Source organism: Corapipo altera, unplaced genomic scaffold (genome assembly GCF_003945725.1).
Source record: "Corapipo altera isolate COAL_440 unplaced genomic scaffold, ASM394572v1 67, whole genome shotgun sequence".
Lineage (NCBI taxonomy): Eukaryota > Metazoa > Chordata > Aves > Passeriformes > Pipridae > Corapipo > Corapipo altera.
The window spans coordinates 161,711-173,191 of NW_020884906.1; the positions used below are offsets into that span (position 1 = coordinate 161,711).

Here is an 11,481-nt window from a genome sequence, read left to right on the forward strand (position 1 = left end):
CCTTTTTACTATGTTCCCATTTGTCTTTTCCTTCCTTCCTTCCTCCTCCCTTCAAAAAACACTGAGCAGACGTGGAGGTTTGTACAGTTATTTCATCTCTGGGAGCAGACACTAAAGTGTGTCCCAGGGCTGCTGGTCATATCCCTCTACCTTGGAAGTGGTAAGAAACCATAATATGTATAAGCTAATGGGTAAGAATACCTGTTTATGAATTCTGAGTGAAAATTTAAATTAGTGCTTAGAAAGAACACTGTATGTTGTATTTAATTGTAATGTTACTTTGGAGGTTGGAGGGGAGAAGCTGTTCCCATCACAGAAAATTTCTTCCTGTGTGTGTTCTGTAGGAACACACTTGTGTGAGGCACTGGGTGACCAGAGTGCTGTGTAGGGTGCTTTTGGTTTGTACCAAAGATGATATTACAAGAATGGTGCAGCCTCTTTATTCAAACAGAAACATTTAATTTTGTGTGTATGGAGAGCAGAAAATGAAAACTGGATGCTCCAGAAAAAGAGCAGGAAAACTAACTAGAAAAATCCCAGGGAAAATGATAGAAAGTGAACTGCTTTCTGCGATGCTCTGGTTTAAAAACTGGAACCTGATATTTAACTGCAGTGGATTATTCTCCCTAACAAACGTGCTTTATTGGCTATTTGGCAACCTGAAAAGAAAGGACCCCTCAGGTTGTATTTGAGAGAGATCTTTACAGTATGTGTGCTCAAGCAGGTAAATGTGCCCTTCCTGCCACTATTTTGTGTACTATAACAAAGGAGAATTTTATTTTTATTGTAAGTGGCTTTTTAATTTTCTGAACTTTACAGTTGGAGGAATGTTTTGCAGTGTTACTTTATTTTGTTGTGGTTTTTATTTAAACCGGAATTTTAAAGTGGCTCTGTGTTTATTATCTGGTATAAAAAAACTGACTACCCTCAAGTGCCTTAAATATTTCACCCAAGGATTGCTGGCTGCCTATCACATGATAAGCTGGCTTTTACTGTTTTTAAAATGTGACCTTTTTATTTCAGTAATGCACTTAAATGTTTCAGTTTTGTGAATTATCGTAGTAGTAACTAGGTTTCAAGAAAACACGTCTTTCATTGTTGCCAAATGTTGTGGTTTGCAGTAAAAGCTTCACTTGAATTACTCCCTGCCCAGTGCAAAAAGCTGTAGTGAGTTAATCATAAAGTAACAATCTGAGTCACTATGCCTTTCATTTAAAAACAAGTAACTTCTGTCCTCCACAAGAAAATTCAGTAACACAAACTAGAAACAGTTTAGTAACAGTTTTTATTAATGCATACTTAATTTGGCCTTACTTCCTGAACCTTTGGGTCTAGATAACTTTCTAAGGAACTGTGAAGCTCAGAGGATGTAAGAGTCTTAATGAGTGTGGAAGGTGTTGCACAACTGTTCCATTCATTCCGTGCTAGAGCCTCTGGTTGTGTTTTGTCTTGCCTGGCTCACGGGACTCAGCAAGATCTGAAGGCTCAATGGTAAATTTGTTATTAATTTCAGTGTCTAAACAAAAAGTGCTTTGCATCTAGCAGCAAGATTGTAAGCCTAACTTAGAAGCACATGTTATTGCGACATGTCAGTCCTGTTGATTAAAATATGCTGAACATTAATGTTGCTTGGGGAGGAAATTTAGGTAGAAGGGATGGCTCAGGGGAAGAATGGAGCAGCATTGGTTGTGTCCCCAGTGTCTCTGGATCATTGACTGCTGTGGAGCAATGCAGTGACCCGAGTGAGCTGAGGTTTTTGCTGGAATGCTACAGATGATCCTGTGGTTTAATGTAGGAACTGCTCAGTGAGCTACTCTCTCGTGACACAGCAGCTGAGAGAGTGACTGCCTTGTTTTGCTGTGCAACAACGGGAGCTTTTCCTCTGAAAAGAATGTGAGCAGTTTTCCATCCTACGTTTTGGTGTCCTAAAATGTGTGGGGAAGGCTTTCTGTGATGGTAGCCTGAGAGGGTGGGTATCAGTTTTTGTAGTGAACCTACTTCAGTTGAGAAAACCCTTTGTAGTAATCCCTTTGGATTTATCGTCTCATCTCTCTTTGATTTCTAACCCAGATATTCAATGTCATGCTAAATTCTCATGACCACTAGTGCCTCTTGGTGTCTTGGAAATAGTTCTCAGTATTAATATGGTAAAAATCACACTGAATTGTTTGATTTCAGTGCTATCTGAGGTTTATCAGGAGAGGGGGAAGCTATTGTATTCATGAAGGGAGGTGTGAAGTGTTGGTAAGTTCATGGTATGGTTTAATAGTTTCTGACATTTGCCAGACTTCCTCAAAGGTGGAGGGGACTGAACAAGCCAAATTCTTTGTGGTGATCCTTTTATTTTGACCTTTTCTGGGCAGATTTGCATTACAGAGGAAACAAAGTCTTGAGCGAATGGATACTTACAGCTTTGTGAGAATATCCTTTGTTGTTTCAAATTTGATAATTTTTGTTTTATGGGAGCTAGGTGAAATGGGCCTTTAGAAAGCTGCCTGTAGCAATCAAAAAATCCAGTTCTCAAGCTGTGCCCTAGGGAAAAAATTCTACATTCTGTGAAGCTGTTCCCTTATATAAATGTATTCATTCTGAATGACTTAGTGCCTCATTTCTTTGAGATGTCTTTGGGTACTTACACAGATTGTAATGTGGATTAAAAGTATTTCATTTTCAGAGACTTCTTACTAACTTTAAAAAGTCTGGTCAGGTCTGCAGGTGTTGTAATGGGTCAAAAATCACATCAGTGGAATAAATAAGTCTTTAAGTGTCATTTACAGGAAAATCCCAAATGCAGTTTTGGGGGAAAATAGATTTTGGTGATGTCTTATCTATTCTTGACAGCCTGATCAAAACCTATGGAAACTTGTTGGGGGTTTTTTGTTTGTTTTGTTTTAAACTAAAAAAAAATTTCAATTTGATATTGAAAGTATGACACAGGATGCAAGTATGGATTTTGGAAGTGCACTTCTAAAATGATCATCAGGATGGTCTTATTCTTGGGATGGCAGTGATACAAGAAATCAATTTTGGTTTCATTTTTCATTTTGATATCACTTGTAGAAGCCACAGTCTCTAACGCACAATACTGTTACAAGGAAAACCACTAATATGGGTGGTGAGGAGAGAGGGGAAGGAGCTCTAGCAGAAGGTATGAAATTAAACTAAATAGTTCAAAATATGGAATGATGCTATATGTTGAATTTACAGTACTAATCTACTATGTTACCTTTTCTCTTAAAGCTTCTTGGATTTCTGGTCTTGACTGTTCTGTTTTTCTTCCCTCCTTTATTTAAAAATAAGATCTAATTTTGATGAGAGAATGCTCTGGCCTCTCTGGGCCTTCCCAGTGTCATCTACAATATATTAATAGTTGTCCACCAGTGTCAAATCAGCTAATGACAAATTGAGTAATCTGTGTGTTTTTCATGTTGTCTTTCTGATGGGCCTTCAACAAAAGCAGTTCTTGAGTGTAGCCAAAACCTTTGAGGCTGTAGACGTTAGCTGAAGGATTCAAGACAAACGTTCGATGAAAAATGAAAGTATTTTCATGTCTTACTAAGCTCAAAATGAACGTCTGCTGCTGCATTTTAGCACCCAGCATAAGAAAAATTGCTCTTCAAAGGAGCCTGCATTTGTAAAACCAAGCACAGTTAAATTCTTGTGTTGCTTGATTGGAAACTGGCTTTTGTCATTTTATTTAGTGGGTATTCAATATCTCTTTAGCTTATGGGTAAATCATACTTCTACCTTCCCTTCCTTGCCTTGTCTTCTCCTACAGATACACATACCTAAGGCAGTGAAATCTGGGTCTGACACAGACAAGATTAAAATTTTACAAATGACATTTGTTGGGGGGGTTCATTTTGGCTTTTTTTTTGCCCTCGAGATATGATAGAAATGCAGGCAAATTTTTAGAACAGAGATTAAGTAAAATCCACCCTCTGAGTGATGGAGGAGTGAAAGAGAGAGACAGGAATGCATTTAAGTATTATTAATGCCTATTTTAAAAAGGAAGTGGGCTGGAAAATGGAGCTACAAATGTCAGTTCTTTAAAGCGAAATACCAGTGCTTGAAAGAATTAGAAACACACCCATTAAAAAGGCAGAACTCAGCTGAGGCAACTCTGTCTTCAAACAGCCAAGGGAGGAATCACACTGAAAGTGTCCAAGGTGACTTACTGTGACCCCTCAGCACTGCCTTGGAAGCAAATGCTACTAAATGGATTTTTCCAAGCGTCCTCCCACGTAAAGTGGTGCTGAGAGGGAGCATCCAGGGTCTGCAGCTCCTGCTCACTGTGAGTGCTGCTGTGAGGAAACGCCCTGGGGTGTGTCCATGAGCTCTGGAGGATGAGGAATTGGGCACGGAGTGGTTACAGGAGAGTTGGCAGTTGAATAGTGTTAATCACACTGATGACTTTAATAGCATTTAATAGACACTTATCTGAATTCAGAGTCAGATGCAATACTGCTCTTTTAAAAACAATTTCCAATGCTACTAACTTTCTGTCATGAAGAGCCACTAAAATTTCCATTTTTCTGTTGGATGTTGGGAAAAGTGCTTCTCTTGCTTTCTCAGCTCTGGAGATAAGTTGGCTGTCTGCACTGGAAAACCCGTTTTCAGTTGGTAGCTTAAAGCAGCTGTTTGGGGTTGAGGATTCCCTCCCAGGCAATGCCTTAAAAGCTAACAAAAAGGTGTTTCCAAAATAGGTGGCTGAGGAACACGGGTATTTGTAAATGGTAACCAGCAAATACCCTCAACCTATATACGGCATAATCAGTGAAGTCTAAATTAATATTCCAGCTTCAGTCTTTGTGTAAGTTTGACTCTGTTGAGTAAATTACTCGTATTCTTGCAGATGCAGGCACTGAGTGCACAGTACCAGCCAGGGTCTATTCTAGTCTTATAGTATTGAAGTATCAAGCAAATGCTTTAGGGAGAAGGTGGGGGGATGTTAGCCACAACAGAGCAGATTGCAGATGATTCATGGATAATTTAGCTCTAGTTAAGCCTGAATTAAATTTCCCTGCTTAGTTCTATTACTGTCCCTTTTGCAATTCGACCTTCAGACAAAATCCTACTAGGAAGAAGTGGTCCATTCCCCTTTTCGAAGAGCAAACCTTCCTGATGAACAAAATGCCATCCAGGAAGGGCTGGAGAAGGAGAAAAATGAGCTTTTAAATGTGTGCAAACCTTCCCAACCTACATGAAGTCATGTATTCTCCCTAAACACAAGCTGATAACAGGTCCGGTTGCATTTGAATAGTGCTGAAAAGCAGTGGGGTTTCTGCCAAGCTCATCATAACCTTTCAGACAGCATCAAAACCAAGAGTTGGTCCTCTCCCTGTTACTAAACTGAGCCTCTAAACCAGCCAGCCCTGTGGAGTATTTGTTTTGCAGCACTGACAGCTCTGAACTAAGCCAGACACTTTCTGCATGTGTTTTGGTTGGTTTTAATATGTTTATTGGGGTTTATTTTATCTAAAGCTATTTTTATTGTTATCAGTCATGTCAGCTGAAAAGTAATCAAATGGAAACATAAAGGAGCGACTGGACCTCTGAACACCTGTCTGTCAGAGACACTTATTAAAATACTGCCTTAAAATGAGCTGGTAGGTTCTTGTGATAGATAACCTTATCTCTGCATGGAACAGGAAACCAAAATCTTACAGAGAATCACTTAAGCCTTTATTTTGGTGTGACCCCTCAGAGCCTGAACACTCACAAGCTGTTCAGTGTCCCTGGTTTAATGTGTTTTCCAAGCTGTTGCTGATGCACACAAAAATAAACAAGAGCCAGCTGTGTTGGCCACATAGAAAATTTAGTGAGATGCAGCTTTTGTTACAAAGAAGAGGACAAAATCAATAGGAAAAGAAATGTTTTCAGGCTTCTTGGAGTGCAAACAATGGAATAAAAAAAGCAGCCTTGAAGAATTGGCAGTGCACTGTCTACTGAAAACCACTGCTTTAAGCAAATGAATTTGGCTGCTTTGTAACATCTGCCTTATTTTGATAACAAACTCCTCTCAGTCAGAGTTTTATGTCTTATTGTGTGCTTTTAGTCTGAAGAGAGAAGATACATTCAGCTCCTTAGGCAGTTGAATATATCTGTGCTTTGTGACTAGTTAGATTATGATTATTGATTACTAATTGCCAGGGGACATTAATATATCAAGTACTGAACTTGTTAATGATTAAATGGTTCTGAATTTCCATGCACAGGAACTTCATTGGTCCTTCCTGATCTATCGGGTTGCTTCTCGAAGTTAATTATCATTTTTGAGGCAATACATTAGGCATGTGGAAGGTTTGTTGCTTTGACAAATGGAGCTGGAAGGTGTGACCATCATTCCCTCTAGGAACTATTTATCCTTTTATCTAAGCAATGATGGTTTTTTGGGATGTCCAAGGATAAAGAAATAATAGCTAGGGAACTAGACTGATCCTGTGGGGAGCTTCTCAGGGCAATAAAATGCTATGATTTCCTTTTTTTCATGCTGCCCTTTTGAACTTTGTTAAAAGGTATTCTGCTGAATATTGGATGATTAATGCTGCTTTTTTCCCCCCCTTTTTCTTTTTTTTTAATCTTTTTTTTCTTTCACCTTGTTTAATAATAGCAAGATATTTGTTTTATTGTGGGTTAAAAGTTTATACTGGCCTCTTTTTTGTCAGTATTAAGTTTTAACTCTAAGTACTTTTAATTTAATGACTTCAACTACTTTCAACTTCCTCTTCTGAAAGTCTGTTTCTGCTCTGTCTCCTCCTTATTCTCTTCCCAATTTTCTCTCTTCTATCTTTTATGTCCTTTGTCATACCCCAGACCCTCTCACAACCATGGTGCTTCTTAGACTGTAAACTCTGTTAGCTGTTAAGTTAGTTTAGTTGCCATTTTATAATTTTAATTTCATCTGTGTCCATAGGGAACGTGGTCCGATTTTTGGAGGCCTGCAACACCAACCAGAGTGTAAACAGTGCTATGTCAGCTAGGAAGATAAGAGACTACAATAGCTGTTGTGTCTTTGGCATGGACCAGTACTGGATGTCTAAAAAGAAAATTCTGTTATTTGCATGTTATTCCATAGGAATACTTAAGCTTATTTCAGGTAACAGTAGCTCTCATCCTGATTACAGGACCAGAAACATTCTTGTCTCTGTATTTCCTTGTTCCTGCAGATTGTTTTCAAACATTTGCACTGTTTAGAGTGGGGGAAAAGCTTTCTGACTTCCTTCACCTCCTCAGCTCTCTCTCTCTCACCCCAGCTGGCCAAGCAGACAGGCTGGTAACAGAGCAGTCCCACGGCTCGTCGGCCCTTCGGTCGGTGTCATTCTCCAGGGTCTGCTCTGTAAGGTAATGTCAGTCCTGTGCTTACGTAGTGGTAAGTTAGACCTCTGTGGCTACTGCTGCTGACTTAAAAATATATGTTCTTATCAGTATTAAAATAGTACAAAAGCAGAGCTGTTGCTTTAGGCACATTTCTTGCCACTGTGTTGGTTAATGAACCTTGAATGAAAGTAAGAGGGCCAGGGGCTCTGAAATAGGAGCTGTTAGCCAAGTGTTGTAGAATCATAGTCCTTATTTATTTTGTATGCTAATCTGCACTTGTGACCCTGAGCAGAAAAGCTGCAGTACAGCAGGTTTTATAAGCTGTGGCTTAACCAGTTATCTAGTCTCTTAAAACTTATTTGAACTGACTGGTTTTATGCACAGACCAGAACCCTGTTGCCACTGATCATTAAATGCTATGCATATTGTACTTTCATTTACGTGGATTGTTCTAATAGTGCTTGTGTGTATTATGCTACATTGCCGTATTTTTTTATATATGTATGTATTGCATGAGGTTTAATTGGGATTTTTTGTATTGTCACTTTTGTATTCACACAGTGCCTCATGTATCTATTTGCATATTGCAAGAAATTGTTTCAAAGCAGTGATTGGAAACAGGTGGGGATAATAACTCACCACTGTAGGATCTGATGTTTCTGAAGTATTAATAAAAGTACAGTGATTCAAAGCACTGTTTGTTTCTTTCCTTAAATATGTTTTTCATTTTAATACTTCAAATAGCTGGATCCACAATGGTCATGTTGCACATCTTTGAGTGGTTACCATCACCACATCTTACCTTCTTCCATAGGGCTTTTCTGGGAAAAGAAACCAGTGGAAGCACTACAAGGAAACAATCCTTGGAATCACACAGCGTGCTTGCTTAAAAAGATGAATGTCACTAAAACTATCTTGTATTGTTTACCTCCAATTCATGGATTTGATCTGTTTTCCTTTTTTCCTTTTACCAGCTGGCCACAGTAACACAGCAGGTTAAATTGAGCATACCATATATATGTCTTACAGTAATGGGATAATGATCCAAAAGACCCTGTTGCAACAGAGATTATGACAGTTTTTGTTTACTTGCATACTCGTTAAGGAAGTGGTCTTTAACTGCTGAAGTGGAAGGATGAAGAATGAATTCTTAAACTGTTAGGGCTGATTTACTACAGAACATAGAGGAAGTTCTAAGAAGGATGGTAACTATCAAAATATAAGTATGACTTGGAAGCTAAGCTAATGTGGGATTGTTTCTGAAGTGCAGATGTTCAAGTCCTCAGGAAGACATGTCAGGAAGAGCAGGACAGAGGTGGGAGACTTGACAGAAGTCAAGACTCTGTTTAACAGTCTTAGGGATCTGAGAGATGCAGTCTTTCATGCAGTTTGTCTAAATGCTTATGTATTTATTCCAGTGAAGAAGAAAATAAAAGTGTACTAAGAACCCAGGAGACAGCATCGGAGGGAAGCAGATATAGTATTTCTTGAAATTCAAAAGTAAGTATAGCCATAATGAGTCATCAGGTAGATTCTGGTCAAGATGCTGTGGGCATGCTTGATCCTACTTCAGATCAAATGCCAAATCTCTTGAAAATATCTTTCATTTCATGGTTCTAAATGTTTTGTGGGTTTGTTGTTATTTTTTTTTAACAGTAAGAATTTCAGGGGTGAAAATTCACTTGTAATAATCTGTAGAAAAGCAGCAAATTCTCAGAGAAGTGTAGGGTGGGGATTTGCTTGACTGAGTTTAGCGGCATTTTCCCAGCCTGTGATTCACTGAGCTCACCAGGGAGCATAAGCAACAGCTGCCTGCCACTGTTCTTTTGTGGTTTTGTAAGGCAGCAATGGGAATCCATCATTCAGGTAACTCCACAGTCCAAAGGCAGCTGCAGCTGATTTTTGCCAATGACAATGCAGAGCTGAACAAAGTCACTCCCCTGTCTCATAGGCATCCCTGGCACTTCCTAACAAAGCATGCTGCCTTTCCACACCTTTGAGCCCACTCCAGATGAGTTGAGAACAGGGCTGGACATCACTGTTGTTTCTCCTTTCTAGTACCCAACATTGGCTTTACTGTCTCCTTTTGAATAGTAGGAGGTGAAATCCAGATGTTGGCCATTCTTGGCTGTGCTGTCTTACTCTGTTTTCTTTCTCATCTAGCAGATCTCCAACAGCCCATGTGTTCAACATGGGGCTCAGAGCCAAACTTCTGCTCCTGTTCCCAGTCATTGCAGGTTCTGTTGCTGGTGGGTTCGAGCAAGAAGCAAATCAATAAGCCTATGGAAGGAATGTAAAACTTTGATTTAAAGCTACATGAAGCTAAACTTAGGTGTCATTGATGGGGTTCATGGCACAAAAACATTATCCACCTCGATTGTTTGAGCAAGGAATAACAAATCTTCATGTCCTGTTTAACTACTCTGATTGGATATGTTTCTTTGTGGAAAATGTGCTGTAAAATCTGTAGCCACTCGTTTCCTAGACTGTAGGAAATACTGAAATAACAGTGGTGACGAGGCAGATGTTTCTATTTCAGCCTGAATTAGTGACTGTGGCAGCACAAATGAGGGCTATTTAATTCTTCTAGAGCTGCTCGGTTTACCTTGACCAGTATTTGCTGATTTCATCCACATTCTCTACAAACTTTACAGGGGAGAGGGTTGCTATGCAGAAATAAATTCATTAGCTTGTCATGGTTTGATCCCAGCTGGCAACTACATACTGTGCAGCTGCTCCCTCTCTCCTCCCTGCCCAACCCCCAGGCAGGAGGAGAATGGGGGGAAAAATTTAAAACTTGTGGGTTGGGATAAGAACAGTTTAATAATTGAAACAAAAGGAAAGATAATAAAAATTGTAATCATAATAATTAGAATAATTTTAATTAAAAGTTGAGAGAGAGAGGAGCATAACCCAAGTGAAAGAAGTGATGCACAACACAGTTGCTCAGCACCCACTGACTGATGCCCAGCCTGTCTCTGGGCAGGGATCCACCCCTCCTGGCCAGCTCTCCCCAGTTTATACACTGGAAATTATGTTCTGTGCTATGGAATAGCCCTTTGGCCAGTTTGGATCAGCTGTCCTGGCCATGCTCCCTCCCAGCTTCTTGTGCACTTCCTCACTGGCAGAGCCTGGGAGACCGATTTAGAGTAAGCACTGCTTAGCAACAACTGTAACATCAGTGTGTTATCAACAGTATTTTCACACTGAATCCAAAACACACAGCACCATACCAGCTTCTACAAAAAGAATTAAGTCTTCCTGCTGAAACCAGGGCACAGCCTGGAAATGCCTGTCCTTTCCACCTGGGAAATGGAGTGAGCAAAAGTGCTTCTTCAGGGACTAGGAGAACTTTTAGAAATATGGACTCTCCTCTAGTAATGCAGACTTCACGTGTCTCTGGTCTTTGGTGAGGGCCAGTTAAAACACTTTCTGCATCTAGATCAGGTTTGCTATTCAGGTAGCACTAATGTAGATTACAGGCTTTCATTTTACTGTCTCAATTTTATTTTTTTTTTAAAGAAATCAAGCATAACCTTGAGTATGTAATGCAGAAAGCTGCTTGTAAGTGACTATAATGGGTATTTACCTGTTTCACCAAACTGATAATGCAGTTTTGTGCACATAACTGTTCGTGTGTCTTACAGTCAATATCCCTTATATTAAAAAAAAAAACAAACACAAACAAACTTGGATTTTTTTCCAAAGTGTTAAGCTGTTCTTGCACTTTTCTGGTTTGGATATCTAACAAAATCTGTTACCTGTTGCACTACAGTAAATTCTTAATATCTTGTTAGATGCTTTTTGATACTTGTGTTTTGATTTGTTGGGGTTTTATTTTACTGGAGTCAAAATGTTTTGAAGTTTGGGTTTGCCAGTTCTCATGTTGTTATGTTGAGCTATTTGGAAAGAATCTTAAGTTCTCATTAGAATGAGAAAATATTTAAATGTTTAAATGCTGCAGCTGTTATTTAGCCTTCAAACAGAAGTAGCTTTTGGAGAGAACTATTTTGAACATGCCTTGACAAGGATAAACCTGCTCATTTTATACAAGAGTTCACTGTATGCTTGAGGCATACAGTAAGGCAAAAGCAAGTCTTTTGCATAGCCTAAAAGAAAAAATTCTAGCTATGTTGTGCTGAGCCAGAGCAGCTCCAGCAC

General features: G+C 39.3%; 1 long non-coding RNA gene across 1 annotated transcript; it reads left to right on the top strand.

Annotated features, from left to right (window-relative positions):
• LOC113951292 lies at window positions 1-8,011 on the top strand. Its single transcript, XR_003529101.1, has 2 exons — window positions 1-2,147; window positions 5,504-8,011. It is a non-coding gene; the product is annotated as an uncharacterized LOC113951292 (long non-coding RNA).
• Window positions 8,012-11,481: the final 3,470 nt, after the last annotated feature.